This window comes from Meleagris gallopavo, chromosome 13 (assembly GCF_905368555.1).
Source record: "Meleagris gallopavo chromosome 13, MGAL_WU_HG_1.1, whole genome shotgun sequence".
NCBI classification, from domain to species: Eukaryota; Metazoa; Chordata; class Aves; order Galliformes; family Phasianidae; genus Meleagris; species Meleagris gallopavo.
Genome location: NC_139416.1, coordinates 19024985 through 19045279, shown reverse-complemented (window position 1 = coordinate 19045279; position 20295 = coordinate 19024985). Strand labels below are relative to the sequence as shown.

Genomic DNA, 20295 nt, shown 5'->3' with positions numbered 1-20295 from the left:
ATCAACCTTATACATTTTCTTTCCTCACATTGCTCAGCGCTATCTGAATTCACTTTTGTCATCTTGAATGCAAGATTTAATATCATTTACACTTTGTAGGTACATTTACAAAACCATTTAATAGCTCACCCAATTTAGGTTACCGGTTGACTCTTTCCTGGTTTGTTACTCTGTCTCTTTTCCCCACTCAAATATATAAGCCATTTCTTCTTTCTTTTTGGTTCTCTGAAGAATTTATTTATTTATTACTGCCCTTCTCCTCTACACTATAAACAAACCTGAATATTTGGGTTTTTGCCCTGATTTCTGCTGTGGTTGCAAGTAAATTTGTACCATTGAATCTTGGGGCTACATCAATCACTTCTCCTGTCATACATCCCCCTCGCTACAATAAGGATTACTGATATGCAGAGAAGAGAAACAAAATTGGTAAGGAGACTATAAAACAAGACCTATGAAGGGTGACTAAGGGAACTGGGCTTAGTCTGGAAGAGAAGGCTGAGGGCCAGAGCCCACCACTCTGCTTAACTACCTGAAATGAGGCTGTAGGGAGGTTAGGGAGGTGGGTATCAATCTCTTTTCTCACTTAGTAAGCAATAGGAAACAATAGAACTGTCTCACATTCTGCCAGCGTGCAGCTGTTTAGGAAGACTTTCTTTGTGGAGGAAGCGTTCAAGCTTTGGAACAGGCTGCCCAGGAAAGTGGAGCCCCCATCCCAGGACAGACTGAAGAGATTTGGCTGTGGCATTAGGGGATGTGGTTTAGTAATGGGACTCAGTAGGTCAGGTTGATGGCTGGACCTGAAGGTCTGTTCCAACCTAAGTTATTCTACCTCCTTGCATCAAACAAAGCAGCTGCAATGTGCTTATAATATTTCCTACCTGTTGCAATGCTATAATGTTACAAGGAGATGGAAAGTACAGCAATAACAGCAGTAGCACAATCTTACACTACAGCAAATGAGAACAAGCCCAGCCACAGACACAAAGGAAGAAAAACTGCCTACCTTAGGAAGGATTCGAGCACACAGGGATCTCCAGGGAAATGCCCACGCCTCCACTGCCAACCCTTAAATGAGGTCTGGGAAGGGGAGGATCCCAGCTCCAGCCCTAACATCACTCTGTACATTGCCTGCACCTGAGCTCCCCTGGGCTGGCCCTGCCTCCCCACCAGGTGCTCCATCACTGCTTCAGGCCGTGACTCAGCATTTCTGCCACACCTGTTTGCTTTAAATTAGCATTTGTTTCTTTTTAAAATATTTCTTGCATCTAATTTTGTTTCAGTAGTTGCTGCGTTTCTAAAAATTTATTGGAACATTCAATACAGTGAATTCAAGAATTGTTCATATTCAAAGCAAATCCAGAGGTGCTTTTCCTCTGCTCAAACCCCACATTACTTGCAAAGAGCTGCATTTTTCTGCCTTTTCACTCACCCTTTGCAAATATTCCAAAGTAGATTAATTGTAATGTTCTACTTCCATTCTATTCTTCTGAGAAATTACCCAAAGGATCCTACCAATACAAACTTGGAAGAGAAAAAAAAATCATTTTAATTACCAAGGACAAGATGAATACCAGCATTTAACCTTAAACCTTGGATAAAAAGTCATTGTAACATCTTCCATCTCAAATTCCTCATCAGACATTTAAGTTTTCACTAAATTCTAATGAAATCGGGGCTGAGAAGGGTCTGCACTGCTTAAGATCATCTTAAGTGTGGTTTGTCCATTTCTATACAATGAAATGTGTACAGTGTGCTTTCAGGGATTCTTCAAGAATGTGCTATCATGTTTTATCAGCACACAGTACTTATCAAGTGTTGATGCAAAAAGCCCAAAGGAACATGTGTAAACTGACTTCTTCAGAGGAAATCACAAAGGAGACCTGAGGGAATTCGATGATATAGACACCGGGAGAAAAATTCGGTCATCAGAAACACTTCCAGTGCTGAACATAACCAAGTGACTGACGTGAATCCAATATGCACTTGGAAAACAACAAAAGAACATAAAAGAAATGCAATGCAGATTCAGCAATTCAGATGAATATCAGATTGTGCATCTCCATTGCAGCTGAGCGTGGATCAATGATTGTTTTGGAGGCCTCACCAGGCTTCAAACCAGCAGTGCTAATGTGCAAGAAGGCACAGAGAATTAGTTAAGGGCTCCTCCGGAGGGATACCTCTTTTTTATTTTATTTTAGAAAAGTTTAGTCAAAGACAAATGTAAATAAAACCAAAAAAAAATCGGCAACCAAAGCTGAGAAGATGGGTGCCAAAAATAGAGAATGGAGTCCTCCAAGAAGCGGCCGATGGTATTTCCTCACAATAAGATTTGCACACTGAAGCCAATGCTACAATGAAAAACGTCACAGCTGTGGTTCATTTTGCCTCAAGGATCTCCAGAGTAAATTTGCTTCACCTACAAAGAGAAAGAGGATTTTCTTGCCTTCTACCTATGAAAATCTGAAACAAATCCAGTGTTTTCTGGCCACTTGTAATACAGTCTCTACAATCAAAATGCAATTAACAACATTGCTGCTGCTAATGAATAAGCTATGAAAGAGTCTACCTCACTCTTACCTAATGTTAATTTTGCAAGGAGAAAGGCAAGAACAAAAATTACTGTTTTGAGGTCAAAGCAAGCAATTGTAGTACCAACCAGTACAGTAGTTGCTTTCTAAGTGTAATTACTTGTGGTTAGAAAGAAAATCTCACCAAAGAAAAGAAGTCTGCCCAACTTTCAAACTTTTCCTGATTTTAAATTTGACAAATAGACGTCCATTCTCACTTGCCATTACCATGGTCTCGTTCTGAAAGGCAAGCATTATGATTGTGGCAATGAGTAGAGCTTCCACAGCATTACTGGCACAGAAAACACTTCAAACATGGGGTGGAGGCAAAGGGGCCTGATTGTGCTGTTGCCAACACCTGTGGGTTGACTACACACCCTTACACAGCTGTGTCTGTGAGGAAACAAGCAACAAAGGCAGGTCAACATGAAGAAACAGCTTAGGAAATATTTTCTATTTGCGCTCAGACGTTTTTATTTGTTTATTAGTAGCAGCTACAGTGAATTATAGAATCTTTCCCCATTTTATTCCTAGTATTTTTCCTCAGTTTTGTCTATTAATGCAATCTCTTCTGTCCTCCCAAAATTTGGAAAACAGCACAAACATCCAAAGCAAAATACATTCTCTTCTCCTCTCCTCTAGAATAGCACAGGCTGTTCTCAGCATCAGGTCAATAACAACAAAACTAAAAGAGCTTTACAATATTAATTTTTTAAGTTAGTCCAATTAATGATAACACCTTCAATCTCCATTAAGCTGCATTTTCCAAACATTTTAAAACATTGGATGCAAAATGCTGATGATGAAAGAAGCTGAAAGCTTGCTGCTAAACCCTGCCAGGAGTGAAAACTTTGTCCCCAGGGAAATGGCTCGCAATTGGCCACGTGATCCAATGTTACATCAAACTTTGTCCTCTTCCAAGGGCTTCCTTTAATCCAATTGTTTAGATACAGCTTGACATTATTATCCCAGATCTCATTACCACACTGCGAAAGAACAGACTGTAAGTCCTGATTCAAGAAAGAAGTACAGACTGCAAAACACAGAGTCAGTTCTGATATTGGCTGAACTAAAAAAACGGTCAGCTAGCAAAAGCACATCCTTGCTTGGAGCCAAGGGTGGGCAAGAGCAATGGGAAGATAGCACCAACATACTGTCAAGAAATCATAAAAAAAAAAGAAAGTTCGAAGAACCTCTCTGGCTCCAATTTTTTAGATACAATTTGCACTTACCAAAAGTGAAGAAACCAATTGTAGAAGAAAGAAGAGGCTTCTGGTTGTGAATTTTCCAGGAGTGCAAATGATGCGTTTGGAAAGTGACCTAGGAGACATTCCAGTATGGGAATTTCAGGCTGAAGGCCCTCGGAAAGCAAGGAGCAGTGTCCGTGCTGTCTCCCAGCGCACTCAAAAGCTGTGACCGAATAGCCAGCATAAGTGGGACGACGTGCAGAATAACAGCTCTTCCATGGCCGCTAAGCAGAAGAGTCGTTGCACAACGTTGGTCGTCGTCTCTGAAAAGAAGCCTGGGTCCAAATTTTTAGGCTTTCCCAGCAGTGCAGAGCAGGAAAGGAGGCAGACTGACAAAATCTTTGTAAGGTCAAAGATAAGGAAGCCCAATCACAGAAGGAATCACAGAACAGCTAGGAAGAGAAGGGGCCTCTCAAGTCCTATCTGCTCTGACTCCCGAGGATCTCAGGACACAAATGATTTTTGGGAAGGATGTGAAGCCAGAGTGAAGATTGGCCTGAAGCCAAAGAAAAAAAACGCCTAACCTTAAACTTTCCATGCACACATTGTTCTGTTTTCACTATGTTGGTGTCTAAGTGGTAACTTTAAAAGGCGCCAGCACTTGTCAGTAGCCATCACAGCAGTGCAACCAAACCATTGCTGTGCTGCAACTCCTACAGCCCTTTGGACAGTTAAAACACCAGGTCTTCCAAATCATACCCCCGCTGGTAACCACGCTCAAATAGTGCAGTATGGATTTTCACAGATGCTCAGAAAAGCTACGGATCAGAAGTGCTATAAGCCCGGGACTTTCCACACCAGCAGTGTCATGCAAGGCTGGATGGAAGATTTACATTAGCAAAGATCAAATGGGGATGCCTCCCTCACAGCTGAAATTGTGCTGTGGACCAGATTATCCCATTAGCCCTCCCATGCGAGAAAAACGTACAATTCCCCACCCCTCCTCCAGTGAAAAGAACAAAGACCATTGATTTTTCTGTTTATAGAGAAGGAAAAAAACAACTCAGGCAAAGCCCTCAGTCTCTAGCACTTGTTTTAAATAAGGTGCGTTTTTTTTTTTTTTTACTGAAACAATTGCATCTCAAACTCTGAAGGCTGAGTGTTCTCTAACTCACACCTGTGTCAGCAGTGACTCCAGGGACATCTCAGAGTTACAGAAACTTTTCTGGAGGAGGAGGATGTCTGGCATCTGACACAAGGCCTTCTAGAAAGAAAGAGAGGCTGGAAAACTTACTGTATTAACTGATTTATACTACTGTTCTTGTCTACTCAACTATTTACAGTAAGGGAAAAGTATTATATCAGTTTCTAGGATGCACACAGAGCCACTGTAGCACCCTGACGACGACTGTATCTTATCATCTTTGAAGCAGTTCTCAGTGCAAATTCTGTACATGAACTGCTGAACAGTTCTTGGTTACTGTGTGAGAGACCTGGCAAAGTACCAGATGGTTTTGTGAAACGTGGAGTTAGAGAGTCTGCAAAAAAGTACAGCTTCAGGTGAACAACTTTCCTTTTAGCAGCACACACAGCACTAGGAGATGCACCATCAGAGGTCCCTGCAGTCCCGTTACAGACTGTAGGACTCATCTCTGGAGGTCGACAACATCAGGTGGACCACGTGGCAGCATTACACACCTCTGCAAAAGAAAAAGCTCACCAATGTTTCCCAACGGTTGTTTCAAGATGAGGAGAACCATATTGCAAAACACTTTTCTGCTGGGGCAGTTGGGTAAGCAGCATATTTAAAGCTACGCTCAGTTTATGCTTAGTTTTACACTTACACTTAGCTTTGATTTATGCTAATTTAATTTCTCACTGATTTGCAAAACTTGATCCATTTCCAAATGGAGGCACAAATGCTTCATAGGTTTTTCCTCCAGGTTGAGTCTTGTTTCAGTGTTGCAGACCTTCTGGATATTCTCATATTCTGTCTGATGTGTCGCAGCATTGTGCCACAACAAAGGAGCAAAGTTTGGCCCAGCAAGCAAAGCTGTCTTCAGCCCATAACAAAGGACCTGAGGTGTTGTGGTTGGGTGGTTTTTTTTTGGGGGGGGGAAACTAAGTCAAAACAAATAGAAAAAAAATTATTGGCAAGTGATTTTCTTGTGGACATCTAAAGTACAGGACAGCAGTTGTGCAACCAGTATTTTGCAATTGCAGAAGTAAATTTGAGCTGTTATTTGTATTTGGCTAAAATTAAACTCTATACCTAAAACAAACAGCTGAAGGACAAATACAAGTGTTGATCTACATTGCAACACAATAAAGACCAGTGTTACCTCAATAAATAACACAGTGAAATTCAAAAGTAAGTGAAGTTCAACAAAAAAACTACAGGAACTAAAAGAGTAGTGAGTGAGAACTGCTCTCCTGCCGGAGATACAGGAGAAAACTGTCTGTTCCACAAATCTGCTGGTATTGAAATCAAGGAAAAAAAAAAGTTTTGGTTAGTTTTAAGAAATTGGCTGCCTTTTTCACCTCCTCCAGTAAATTAGGAACCAAACTCCAGGGCAGAAGCTAAATAAGTCTGTGTCTGTCTACATCAGCACTTTAAAGAGATGTGAGAAACCTCCAGGTGATCAAGACAGTGGGCACGGCCTCCTGCTCGGGTACGTGCTTCTCCTTGCCATCAGCAACAACCTATGGAGGTCCTGTTCTGCAAACAAAACACACCACAACTCAACATCCCATCACACGCTGGGTGCAATCGGTGTGACATGGCTGATCAAGTCTCATCTCCCTCATTTCTGTTGCCATATCACCCAATGGGAACTTACAAACACGTGGAAGGGGTGGGGGGCAATAGGCATCCCAGAGATTTCACTTCATACAGATATCCATGATGAAAATGAGATTCAGCCCTGAGCTGCTTCTGCACATCAATGCCCTTCTGCACACCACGCCTGATATTTACAGTGTACTGACCGTTTTGGTGCTATAAGAGCACCAAAAATATCCATCCAGGTTAGGAGCCTCGTGGAAATCATTCATGATTTCACCGCCAACAACCAGGAGGCAGCATGCTGCCCCAGAGCATGTGGACAAAGTTACAGGCAGGAAAGCCCAAGAAATAAACAGTCAAACACAGGCCTCTGAGTTCTTGGGATAAGCTCTGACTGTAGCTTTTAAGGCTCTGTACTCAAACCATTGCATGCAGTCCTCTGCAGTTCAATGGATACTCCTATATTCACTTCAGTATTAATTGAGTTAACTGAATTTTAAATTATGGAATATCACTTGTTTCTCATTATTTTGATGGAGAATTTGGGAATGCAGAACTGTGCTGTTTGATTCCATCTGCTGGTGTTTCTTTTCTTACCACTTCACCAAACCAAGCGCGCTCATCATAAGTACACGTCATAAACCTCACCGCCATCCCACACGTCCCCACTGAAGAAGGAAGAAATGGGTTGTTGTTTATCTGAGCAAGAGAGACTCTTCTGTTTCCGGATGCAACAAAGACTGAATAGAAGTCTCTTTATATTTTTGTGCTCAAACAATATTTCAAGAAAGCCGCAACTGTTTCTAGCAGATTGCACACGCTATTCATCCATGTGCAATACTCTCCCATTAGGTGGGACATAAATAGGTTCTACTGTGAATTCCTTCGAAGGAATTGCAGATTAAGCATTCATGCCCTACTCACAATGGCAGAAAAGTATCTGATCTGAAATTTCAGCACTGTGGTGGTTAAAACAGTGAGAGAAAAACAACATTGTTTTGCACTTAGAAACCTGTTTCTAATCAGCTGAGCTACTCCTATGGGGTCAAATAAAAATGATTAGCTTATTAAAAGCATAGCTTTACTATTTAATAAGCAAAAATGATTGAAAATTCTGTTCCAGATCCTGATAATTTTAGTGTTTCTAGTTAAGCCTGCAAAATTGCATTCATTATTAGTGTCTAGATTCATTAACAATTCAATTTATAGATATTAATGCTTATAATGCATGCTTCGCTTGCCAAAACTTGAAGAGAAATTGTTTCAATTAGCTTTCATGGATCATGAATCCTACCGGCTGGGTATTTTTAGACAAAAGATACAAACACATCCCCAAGCAATGCTAATGCACAGCTGGGATTCATATGTAAGGTCAGCTAGCAGTTTAAAAGGAAAAACAGTAAATGAGTTTTACACAGAAGAGTTAGACAAGAAGAGAACCAATCAAATATTTGCAAGTTGCACTGCTCCTCTAATAAGAGCCAAGATCCTCTGTATTTTCTGCTGTATTTCTAAAAAGTCAGACCAGCAATATATGAGCCGATGAGTAGGTTTAAGGATGTTTTCAGCATGTGACTAAGACATAATGGATACATGTTCAGGCCCAAGGCAAATTGTTCCATTCTCATTTTCATTCAGACCATATAATTAAAATCAGTAAAGATGCACAGAAATAACAGAGAACATGATTTTGCTCACTCCTTTTTTCGTTCCTTAGGTCAGTTATAGTCAGGCAGAGGAAACTCAAGTCTACACATTTTTGCACTATGCATGCAACACAAAGGAGCCACAAGGTGACAATAAGGCACTGGGTTGAGCTGACCAGGTTGTTGGTCCAGGCATATTATGGCCGGTGCTGTGACCTGCACATGATCAGAAGGACTGGAAGTAGCCCAAACTGCTCCCAGTTACACTGCACAAGGAAGAGCGGAACTCTGCCAAACACTGAGCACTTGCTCAATGCGCTGAAGCACTGTGCGTGAACCAAGGAAAGTATGCAGCCCCAGGACAGAGATTAGTGATTTTATCTGAGCACTTAAAGGAAAAGCACCCAGAATGCTTACATCCACATGCTAACCTTATTAATTTAAAAATAAGTTACTATAAAAAGTTTGCTTTTACCATTGCCAGTAATCCATTAACCTTCATTCTCTTACAACTCTGTAAACACCTACAGAAAAAGGGCGAGATTTTAAATGCAGGTAACTCTAGAAGGTATAACAGGGTACACTGAATGTCTCTGAAGTCAGAGCAAATCTTGGAGATGAGGAGCAGACCTGCCCTCCTTCTTCCTAGATACTTGGGTATGTGGTGCAAGGACCTCTGCCAAGCAAAAGGCGACTGTCTGTACCTGCTGCACAGCGCCGAGCTTCTGAAATGAGACCATCTTCCAATCCTCAAATGTTAAAAACTCTCCATGATCATTCATATTGCTGGACACCTGAATACGATGCAAAGATGCTGGCTTTGCTTTGATTTTTCCATTCTGGTGGTCCATATCCATTTCCATGGACGTTGTCTCTAAAAATGGTGTTGGAATTTCCAGTTAACTCTTTTAGTAATGGAAGCAAAAAAGAGCATAAACCCACAAACCTTAACTTGTACTACCCGTGACCCCAAGTTCATTACTTGACAGCTCTAGCTTGAACAGTATGTAAAAAGGAGTCATCTAATTTAATAAGCAAAGCGCTTCAAAAATATATCAAATGAAATGATAGAGCCAGCCTTACTGCCAACAGCTGTGGTCAGCAATGAAATCATTAGCAATACCACATTACTATTCGAGACCATAATTCATTTGGTTTAGAAAGTCCACAGAGGGCCGACTTGCTTTGCCATGAAAAACTGAGAGCAGATTCCAACTGCGTGAAGATCAGTTCCTTACATCCCCTGCTTCCTACACACAGACTTCTCTTTGTTTTTCACCAGCCTCGGAGCAGTTCCTTTGACCATGTGCCCAATCTGAAAGCCACAGACCTCTCTCCTGTGTTCATCCTAATCTTGGCAATCTCTTTTAAGGTATTTTCAGATTACCAGATTTGCCATAACTAAGAACCTAAAGTAATCCCAGATAGTAAACATTTTCACCACAGGCCCAAATTCTGCTATTTTTGAACATTTATGAAAATAATTTATTTCTGACATTATTTCCCAGGTTTATTTCTGATCTCTCAGGACACCCGTATCTGAATTGTGATGTTCAGCAAATTCTGTCTGAAACCGAATATCTGATATTGAAGTCTCGTATTTAGAGTTTTGTATAACACCACTCTGCAGCCCCCCTGGAAACTAATGGATAAAGATACTCCAAAAGGCAAAGAAGTCTGTATTGTTAGATTATGGAAGGGCATTGACAAAAAAAAACCCAAAAACCAACGACATTTTTGTTGTTGTTCCATGTTCCAAAAACCATCTCTTTCCCTGTGCAAGCCAAGGTGAGATGGTTAAACACAAGGGGGCATGCAAATGATCTCAAAAGCTCTAAAGAAGAGTATGGAGTACTCCCTTCAGCCCTGGGTGAAGAAAACCAGGGCACGTCAAATTCAGCTCTTATGTAATTGGGCCATCGTGTTCTGACTTCACCTGTGTTTCCAGATGGTCTCAAGATGTTGGTCAATCTACAGCTCCATTCCAGCTGCCTAGCCCTGAAGTGACTAACTGAACTGGGGTCTACATATGAAAGCAACTATACAATTCCATTTCTTTTATTCCGTGCAGATGGGAAAGCAGCACACATGCCACAGCTATTAAATACCCAGAAGCAGAATAAAAACTAACAAAACTAAATTAGAAAGTTATGTTACAAGCAACTTGTCCTGCTCCCTTAGAAACCTTTGCATAAACAACTTCCAATCTATCAGCGTTGTCCCAGGCTTGTCTATTTCCCACACAATCTCACTGTCATCAGGTAAGCACTTCCTTTTCAGCAGCCAGCTTGCAGCAATGAGGAGGTAAAGCTGAGCTACTGGCACGTAAAACACACTGACAGATGCAGGAAAGAAAAAAAGACGTCTCAGACCCAACGAGTCAGTGCTCCAACCTGTTGTCCTGATGAGCTCTCACTGAGGGACGGCTCCATCTACTGCAAGCACTTCGACACAACTAAACTATCTGTCCACCCACAGAAGACCTGGGCAGTGGTACATGTGCTGTCTGATTTATCTTCCCCAGGGCAGGGAGTTGGTCACCCAGCAGAACGTCCATCCTACACATCTGAGATAGCCACAATCTTCACATGAAAACAAAACAAGTCATCCGCACTGACTGGAGGACATACAACTCGTGAGCCGTAGCCTGGAAATGGTCCAGTGTCTGCAAAACATCAACAAACTGAAGTACTGTGACACACGAAGGGAGTGCGTTGGATCCGGAAGGTGTTTCTCTGAAGCCTCACGCAGAAAGGGCGTCCTGCAGTACCACCCTTAGCAGCATCAGAGTTCAGATGGATTTCTGCGTGTCACAAGTGGTGCATCCCCAGTATTGCAGGATGCAAGTTTCTGCTTGGGGTGTCTACAGATTTATTTGGATTTATTTCCCCAAAATAACAGCTGACCATTTCAGACCACAAGTGTTTAAAGCTGGATAGAAGGAACAACAAACCTTGCCCTCTCAATCCTAGCAAATTGTTTTCTCATGCACTCATTTTAAATATAGTTTCCCTGTTTCCTTTCTTAATCCAGCAAGAATGCAGCTTCCATGATTTACTTCTCTTTATACCACAGTTGTTTTTCTGTTATTTTTTCAACTAAAACGAATAGTAAGTGTGACATTTAAGACACAGATGCAATTCCTTACCTTTGGTGAGAACATTCCTTGGTATTGACTTCCTCCTCCCAGCTCACTTTCTAAAGGAGGGCTATTGTATTGCAGCTTTAATCTTTTCTTCTTCCCATGCACAGAGAGGACAGTTTGAAACACATATTAGACTTAAATTTTTCACATCAATGTAATATTTTTCCTGTTTTGCCTTCTTTGGACAGCAGGAACAAGTTTTAGGCAGAATAATAACACAGATGGAGTTATTAATAAGAACTTACGCTCATAACTTTTCCATTACCAAAGCTACCTCTGTCAATTTTAGATGCTTCTGATATCAAAACACCACGTTTCGTTGTGCTCACAGTCCTCCCTTGCAGTCGCTGTATCACAGTACTGCTGCTCAGTGTGGGGAAAACAAAGGAGTTTCTTCCACACATTCCCAAGTTTTGCAACCATAACTATTTAAAACAGTATTAAAGTCTTTTAGATTCCCTTCCTCAGCTTTATCTCATTGTGACTGCTTTGCAGAGAAGACAAGCTGTGCAGAAATCAGAGTGGAATAAACCAAATCTCTCTGCAGAAATGCTCCAAATATCTCTCAAAGTGACAATTTTAGAATTACAAAGCAACTCAAAATTAAGTCTATTTTCAATACTTCGTGGGTTTTTTTTTTATTTTAAATCAAAGAAAAACGTACTTTGAAAGATTCCCCTCTCAGAAAATCATTGATTCTAACATGATCAGAAATTCCATTTTTTACCTCGTCTCAAAGATAGGAAGTGTACAGCTTGCAGGAAAAAATAATGATAAACGTTACTTGTGAGCAGGAATTCCTGCTTAGTTTAAAATAATGACAAACACAACAGAACAGCCACCTTCTGCCCTTCTGCTCCCCCCAGCCCACACCCATGCTGGGGATGCAGGCTCCTGGCTGGTATCTGAGCTCCGGAAAAGGAAGCCACTTCCTCATTAAGACCTACCCAACTATGGTCATAACAGGGAGAGCCAAAAGTAGTAACAGATTTATTATTACCACAGTTTGGGAATAAAATGGCTTTTTTCTTCTTCTTCTTCTCTTTTTTTTTTCCTTCTTTTTTTTTTTCCTGTTACTCAATCCAGTTAATTATCCATGCAAAGTAAAGTTATTCCTGGCAGCTACAGAGACAAAACCAACTTCAATACTGCCGTGGGTGGAGTGGTTGTTATGCAGGAGAAGAAACAAACTAGTTCAGTAAATTAGCCCAAATAAGATACACACTGGGATTGGTCTCTAGGGATTCAAAATACCGATTTCAATGCTTTTAGGCTTATGGTACCTTTTATTTAATAAAGAAATGCCTGATCTGGGACTGCTGCACATCCAAGAGACGGTATAAAGAGGTGATTTTCTTCAGAGAGTGCCCTGAGGGTAACAGGAAGCACTGCAGAAAGCTTCAAACCATTCCGCTCCCCCAAATGTCCCCGTGCTGTGGATTCTCACTTCAGCAACAAAGCACAACCAGTGAGGAATTTGTGGTGGTTGCTGAAGACGTGGGCTGCTGTCACAAAGCACAGCGCCAGCTGCCACACCAGCCCTGCATTTGCCTAGGAGAGCACGGTCCGATTTGGTGAGAGGAGGTCCATGCTCACACCATGCAGCATCTTTGGCCTCAGCACAGCTCAGTGCTGTGCACCCAACCCACAGCCGGGGCCCTCCAAAGGGCCCTGTGACCGCAGTGAAAATTTATCAGTCCTAGCAAGTGTCCCCACAGTCAGCTGTCAGCTCAAAGAGACATATTGACAATAACCGGTGGATGGAGAGGTGACACCAACATCCCACACCTCCAAAAGGCACACACTGAGCAGGGACTGAAAGTGGAGGAAGCCACAGAATCCAATGGAAGTACTCGGTTCAGTGGTCCGTGGGCACTGCGATCCCACAAACAACGAACAACAGGAACACAGACGAATACTATGGGAAAAGAAACCTCTTGCATTTTTTTTTTCACTGCAGTAAAGTACAGACCACCAAGAACAGCTTGACTCAAATACCCAGCATTAGTTCCCACACGAGAGTTGTTATTGTTGGCTTCGACACCACGTCCAACAAGAACAGTAAGAACATGCATTCTGCTAATGTTTGAATAACCCTTGCCAACAAATTGATCCCACAGCAGCAAGGAAGTAGGAGATGGTTGCAAAAGATTAAGTGAGAGGTGGAGAGGGGAGACACACGTAGCACTATTCTTTTAGTATAACTGTTCAGTGGGAGCTTTTTTATTTGCTTATTTTAAGTGGTTTGTTTCTTTTCCCTTCTTAAAAAGCAAAACAAAACGAACAAAAACAGGGCATTGGTGAGCATCTGTAATTTTACATCCAAGGGAGATGCAACTGCCAGGGAAATACAGATTCCACAGATGTTAACCCATAGGACAGCCCACATTAAGTAAATCTCTAAATAAGGGCTGGAGGGCACTTTCCAAAGAAAAACAACATTTTTCCAAAGTAGGCAATGACAGCTGTCAGCTTAGCTCCAGTCAGCAGACAGGCTTCTATACTCAACTGGTTACCCTACAATAAATCCATCCCTTCCATAGGTAAAAAGGATAAACAGGTCACTAAAATAGAGGAAAATCCAGAGTGTCCTCTGTGTGTTACTTCAGTTTTCTTCTCTGAGAGAATGTTGTGACATATCTAAATGGTCTTGTAAATGGACCACTAAACCCAGCTCCTCATAGCCCACAGAACCAAGTCGTTGTGGCAATCAAGCGTTCGAGGCTCTGATTGTCAGCAGGATATGAGGCTGAGCTGACGGCACCCAGCTACCCAAGGGCTCGTGTTTGTGCTCCTGCACAGCACCACATGTAACTGGTGTCCCAGAGCCAGTGCACAGAGCTGTAACCTACATGTCCAAATCTGGTCTGTTGCCTCTTTTCAGTCTGACAAGGAAGCAAATCTGCAGAAAACATAAACTGAACTGTAATTTTATTCTTACACGAACGTTTCTTCCCTTGGAAATAGATAAGCTTCCTTCTCCCGGCGCAGGTCATAGCACCGAGGACACTACTGGCTTCTCATTGCTCTCTTCAGGTACCTCCATTCTGCTCCAGCCAGCAAGCACATTCACCAGTTTGGCACATGAGCTCCTGAGACGTGTGTGAGTAAAAGCTGTGCCACAAATATGAAGAAAACAGAACAGAGTGAATGATTACAATTACAGTAAGTTTTTAATCATTGTTCTAAACTGGTACGGCCCAATGGCAGCCTGTCACTAAAGAGATATCACTTTCTCAGTCCTTTACAAACTCTTAACATTAAATGGCGCTCTGTATCTTTAATCGTTGAAGTGATTTTCCAACTCACACAAGTAAGCCTTTTCCATAGTACAGTCTCTTTTTAAGTTAAAAATAAAACACCCAACTATTTTCTTTTTCCCACAGACGAGAACATTAAAACATTGACATTTTAATCTGTTCTATACAAGAGTGAGTTGTGTCAGCACACTGCTTCCAGCTACAACAACAGAAAAAACCCAAGTTTAATTAAAGACAGAGTGGAGAAGCTGCCTTATGGTGTCTGAACCACAAAGCTGCAATGCACAGTCTTTGTGCACTCACCATTTTAGGGCTCAGCTTCCTTGCGGATAACTGCCTGGCAGAAAAGAAATGACGGGAAGAAAGGGGAGATGAGAAAAAAGCATCTTTCTCCGAGAGGAAATCAGAAAGGTGAGAATCACAACTTTCACAAATTTTACCCAGAAAATAGCAATAGCATAGCACAAACACCCTTATCACCAAAACATACTGAAGTTAATCACGCTTGAGTCAGCCCCACCACTTCAGTGCTAGGACTCCTACTGACCCGTGCCTTAACACAGAACGAATGCGCATCTCTGCTGACAAGTTCATGTCCCCACCAAGTTCCACTGACGTCCTGTTTTTAACAATGGAACTACAAAATCCTGGGTTTCTACTTCCAGATAAGCAGCAGAACTCCAAGAGACACTGTCTGCAAGGCAGAACCTGACCCTTCTGCAGGGATCCTCTGGCAGCTCTGGCAGGCTGGAGGCCCTGGGGCTGCAGCAGAAGTTCAGGGGGGCAGCAATGGAGGAGGAAGCCTGAGGAGAGAAGTAGTTCCTTTTCTATCTCCTGCCCGTGAGCTAAAAGACAAAACGTTGGCAAATCTCAGGTTATGTCTACCAGTGCTTCCTCACTACAAACAGGAACATCAAGAGTAAGTTTGCAATATCATCCTTCACTTTTTGGAGAGGACGCAGTGCCCAGCATTATGCTCAAGCATTTGATCCTTCTCCCAGAACTTACTTTGGCTCTGAAGCAGGACAGTGGCTCCCTCAAGGAGGAGACAAATCAAAATGAGTAGGAGTTGTGTGAACAGCAACAAAATGGAAAGTGGAGATGAACCTGGAAAACAAGCAAAACCAGGAGAAAAAAGCATAGGAACACTCTTCTTCACTAAGAGAGTCCACATCTAGTATTGTGGGCAAAACTTTGTAAGAGACTAATTTCAATTAAAAGAAGATATATCCTGAAAATGAACCTGGAGGAGCACATATACAAATAAATTGTACAACTTGCCTGTGGCTTGCAGTAAGTTATCCTCCAAACTTTGGTTTTTCAGCTGAATAAACAAAATTATAGATGGAAGAGGACAAAAATATATATCAAATTACCTCAAAATTTTATAGATTGCTTTGTGAAATTGTTTCCTGCCCTATCCGTCACAAAGAATAGGAAAGATACGTATATCAAGGAAAACATATTCACATTCTCAGCCAGTTCCTTGAAAACCAAGCCAAATCACACCACCCTAAATCCAACCAGTCAAACCCCATTACCACCCAGCTCTCACTCCGACACCTTCAGAATTGCCCAATTTCCAAGTGGTGATGGGTGCATGCAGGCTGCCAGGCCCAGCTTTGCTCCCGGGCCGGTGAGGACATCCTGCTGAACAACGTGGAGCCTCTTCTGCCCATGCACACCTTGGCTGACAGAACAGCTCCTGCTGGAATCCCTCCCTGAGGAAAAGAGGTTTGCAGTCTCTGCTGGTGGCGGACCTGTTGAGCATGGAAGCTGGCTTACACACATTTTCCACAGCTGGGCACGCTCCTCTGTATTTACATTTCCAAGCATGTCTATGCTGCATGTCAGTCCTGAAATTTTTTACTGTGCAGCATCACCATGACCTTAAATTGAGATCTGTGAATGTTAGATTACGAAGGAGAACGTTTTCCCTGTCCTCTTCTTAAGAAAAAGAAAATCCTAAGAAAGTCAGTGAATCCAAGCAGAGACTTCAGAAGTCTCCTTTCAGGCAATCAAAGGCAGGATTTTCCAACCAGGCAGCTGTAGTTCATTAGATCTGCCATGGACCGTGAAAGCCACTTGCCAATAGTGTCGAAAGACTATTACTCATTTCAATCTCTCTGAAGAGGACAGCTCTCCGACAAAGCATTAGTGAAAAACAGAGTTTGGGGCTCTGACTGAACAGCTAAGCACACAGAAGGAAGCTCTACGCTGAACACGATGCCGAATTTCAAAGGCAGATTGATGTCCCAGCTTTTCACTTGCAGAGATCAGATCTTCCATGTAGATTATAGAGGGAATAAAAATAAGCACGCCACGCGATAATCATCTTATACAACCTGACAGAAGCATATTCCTGAACAGTTTTCTGTACCCCTTGCAAATATCTGCAATTGGCAGGAGAAAAAAAAAAGTCAAATCTGCTAAGAACTTCTCATAATCCAGATAAATTAATCAAAAATAATGAAGAAATCCCTGCAAAATTAATAAAAAATTACAGCAAAAAATAATGAGGAAGACTGGAAGACAACCAATTTTTTCACTTCCCTGAATTAAATTTCTGCAGAAATAATCAGAAGAATAAGATCTCAAAATGGCACGAATCTGTAGCACATGGCTGGACAGGCTTTGCCCACCCTCACACTCGGCAACGTCTTCCCTTTTGGTTGCTTGCAACGATCTCAGCCCTTCCAACTTCTGCTCTTCTGACTGCAGCCTCCCATTGCTCCTGCAGTGCCAGCAGTAGCACTACTGACATTTTAGTAACAGCCTCCTCGGTTCCAGGCAGTATCACGCTGCGGTCAGACACCACGGCAGTGATATATCTTGCACAGAAGACAAGTGCACTTTGTGTCCCAGCTGTTACTACCAGAGACCACACCTATAAAAATTCCAATTGCCGTGGCTGAGCACATGAACTCCCGTACCTTGTATGTGATAGCGGCTAGGAAGGTGTATAATCAATGGATATACAGATGGTATATATATACCCAGGAGCTTGGCTAATATAATTTATATTGGAGTAACGAGAGAAAGTCACTCACCCTATCCTGGGCTCGTGAGATGAACTCCAACAGAGCGGATCTCCAGCAGAGATCCTTCCCCACTGGCAGTCAGCTCTCCAATGGCTCTAGGAGAGGTGCAGCCAGGCTCCACCCCTTCCTGCAGCACAGGTGAATTGCCTTCAGCTGTGCTCCCGTGGCTGACTCACTGCTCGCCTCAGGTGGTCAATCAGAGGTTCAGCTGCCCCATACAGAAGGGTTGTCAGAAATCCAGCATCTGACCTAGAGGTAAGATGATCTCTCCGTGTTTGTTAATCAAGACAGCAAACACCCCACCCAAAGCTTCTCCATGTTAATATAAAATCTGAAGCACTGGGAAGGGCTGAACAAAAATGCTCTCTCCTCACAAGGAATCAATAACCCACTTCGTGCAGTTCCCTCAGATTCCGTATTTACAACTCTGTTTTTACAGATCACCAGAGAGAACTCAAATCCCTCTCATTCCTAACATACACCTTACTTCAGAGAAGAAAGTTTACAAAAAAGCGTGATCAGTCATTATGCATACTTTGAAAGGTGAGATGGGGCCCCATAAGTGAAAGTAAAAAGGCAAGAAGGCTTCGCAGTGACTGAGAATAAGGGGGGTGAAGGGGAATAGCTAGAGATAGTTTATAGAAGCACATCAACTCAGCAAATAGCAAAATCTAATCAAATTACAGGAGGAAATGTTTTGTTAGGATTCCAGAGAAGTGACAGGTCATATCTTACAGGAGAGATGTACTGTGACACAAGCGATACTGCGCACAGAATGAAGTTCACTTTTTCATATGTTTTTCTTCAACTTAAATACGTTCTCTGAGGAGGACTGACAGCGTGGCCAACAAGCCAGTAACTGCCCAGCCCAGATAAGCATTGGTGTCCTCTCTGCCTTGGAAAGTATTTTAGGAAAAGCCTTTAAAGAATCTGATGTCACAACAGCTACCTTAAATGACCTCGTATACACTTTTCAATAAAGTCGAAACGTATTGTACGGAAGCAAGTAACAGACAATGATTGCTATTATTGTATGACTGGGCATCAGAGAGAATCCTTTCCAAGAGAGTGCCAGGAAAACTGCATTCGTGGTAAATTTTATGAGAGAAGGATAAAAAACAGGTAGTTCAACAGATTCCTGAAATCCCAGAAGTGGTCAATAAATTGACTTCTGCTTCACATTATATGAAGAGGCTGTACTTAGCAAATCACTGTGTAAGCTGCCTCAATAACAGCACTCCTGCTATCAAGTTTACTTGCAATGATTCCAACAAAGAAATTAATTTCTCAGATGACAAGAAAAGGTTATCTAGAATGGGGAAGACACACGAGACAAAAAATTCCACTAATAAAACAAATATCAGACTCCGAACTGAATTTAAAGCTACCTTTTTTTTCCGCTGAAAGCTTTGAAATCCCTATAGCCCCAACACCAGAGCTACAAAGAAAACATCCCTCAAACTGCATTTCTAAAAATAGAAGGGAAGCAGAATGAACCATCTCTTTTTCAATATGTGGTTCACTAAAGCATCCCCTATTCCTCAGGAAAGGCCCATAATAAGAAAATATACACCCACCCTGTAATCAAAGTTCTAGACTTAAAAGCAAATGTAACTCAGAGCTACTGTTTAATTTACTCCTCAGTAACATTAGTGCAATGTAAGGAAAACTCTACACTAAGAACCTTCCAGATTTCAGAATATGCCTTTACCACAAGTTACGGCACAAAGGTGTTTCCTAAGACTACAGCGAGTAATAAAGCAGACACCTCCCCAGTCTCATGTTACTGATTTTACTCATCTGCTTCTTCCCTGGAGATACTCAGCAGGTATCCATCACACATCTTATTTTCCATCTGAGTTACCACATTTATTTCTCATAAACCTTTTCACAAAGGGACACCATTTTACTCCGGGGTCCTCTGTATTCCTCTTACTGAAACACTTCACCTTCAGTTGCTGCTCTCTTCAGGTTTGTCTTATGCGTAAGAGCTGAGCAAAATTTTGATCAATGAGCAAAATCGTGTGTGTTTCATATGCATCTCACCAGGAAGTCGGTTATCAGCACGTGAAAACAGGTGTTTGACACAGATTTGTAAACTCCTACGGAGAAGTGGATGTCCTCCTGTACTGCCCAGAGATGTACTCCCACCACTTCCCTAAAGCTGCTCAATCAATTTGAAGGCTAAGAACTGCGTGATCTGGATATCGGTATCAAACAACTAGCCTCAGAGCTAGATGGGTTGGATTACATTCTACTTGAATGATCAACTTCTATAGATTTGGTTTTAGCTGTAAAATTTGTATTTCTGTATTTCACTGTAAAAACTTATGTCAAAATATTAATCAAATATAAACCAATAACATTTTTTTTTAATTAAAGGAGATACGGTGACCCAATTAACTATAGTCTGGTCGGTCTGAGAATGTTCTCAGAGTCACAGAATGGCCAACACAGGGCTCCAGATAAGAAAAAACTGAAGAGAGTAATGTAATGCTAATTACATGAATTTTCAGGAGATACGTTCCGAGATTAGCTTAATTTTTAATTATAAGTTTATTGCTAATTAATAGCACAGATATAGTAGATTTTTATAAGGCAGTTGACTTGATGAAAAATGACACTTGATTAAGAAACTCAAAATCAACATGACACATCAAG

At 41.8% G+C, this 20295-nt stretch overlaps 1 long non-coding RNA gene across 6 annotated transcripts; it reads right to left on the bottom strand.

Annotated features, from left to right (window-relative positions):
* Positions 1 to 14247: 14247 nt before the first annotated feature.
* On the bottom strand, positions 14248 to 20088 carry LOC116217143 (uncharacterized). 6 transcript variants are annotated; one of them, XR_014886217.1, is made up of 4 exons: positions 17644 to 20088; positions 16157 to 16986; positions 15602 to 15700; positions 14248 to 15438 (listed from the first exon to the last, which is right to left on the bottom strand). It is a non-coding gene; the product is annotated as an uncharacterized LOC116217143 (long non-coding RNA). The 6 variants fall into 6 exon arrangements; XR_014886216.1 differs by having other exon boundaries at positions 16157 to 17480; positions 17644 to 20084; XR_014886214.1 differs by having other exon boundaries at positions 14248 to 14447; positions 14897 to 15438; positions 16157 to 18167.
* Positions 20089 to 20295: the final 207 nt, after the last annotated feature.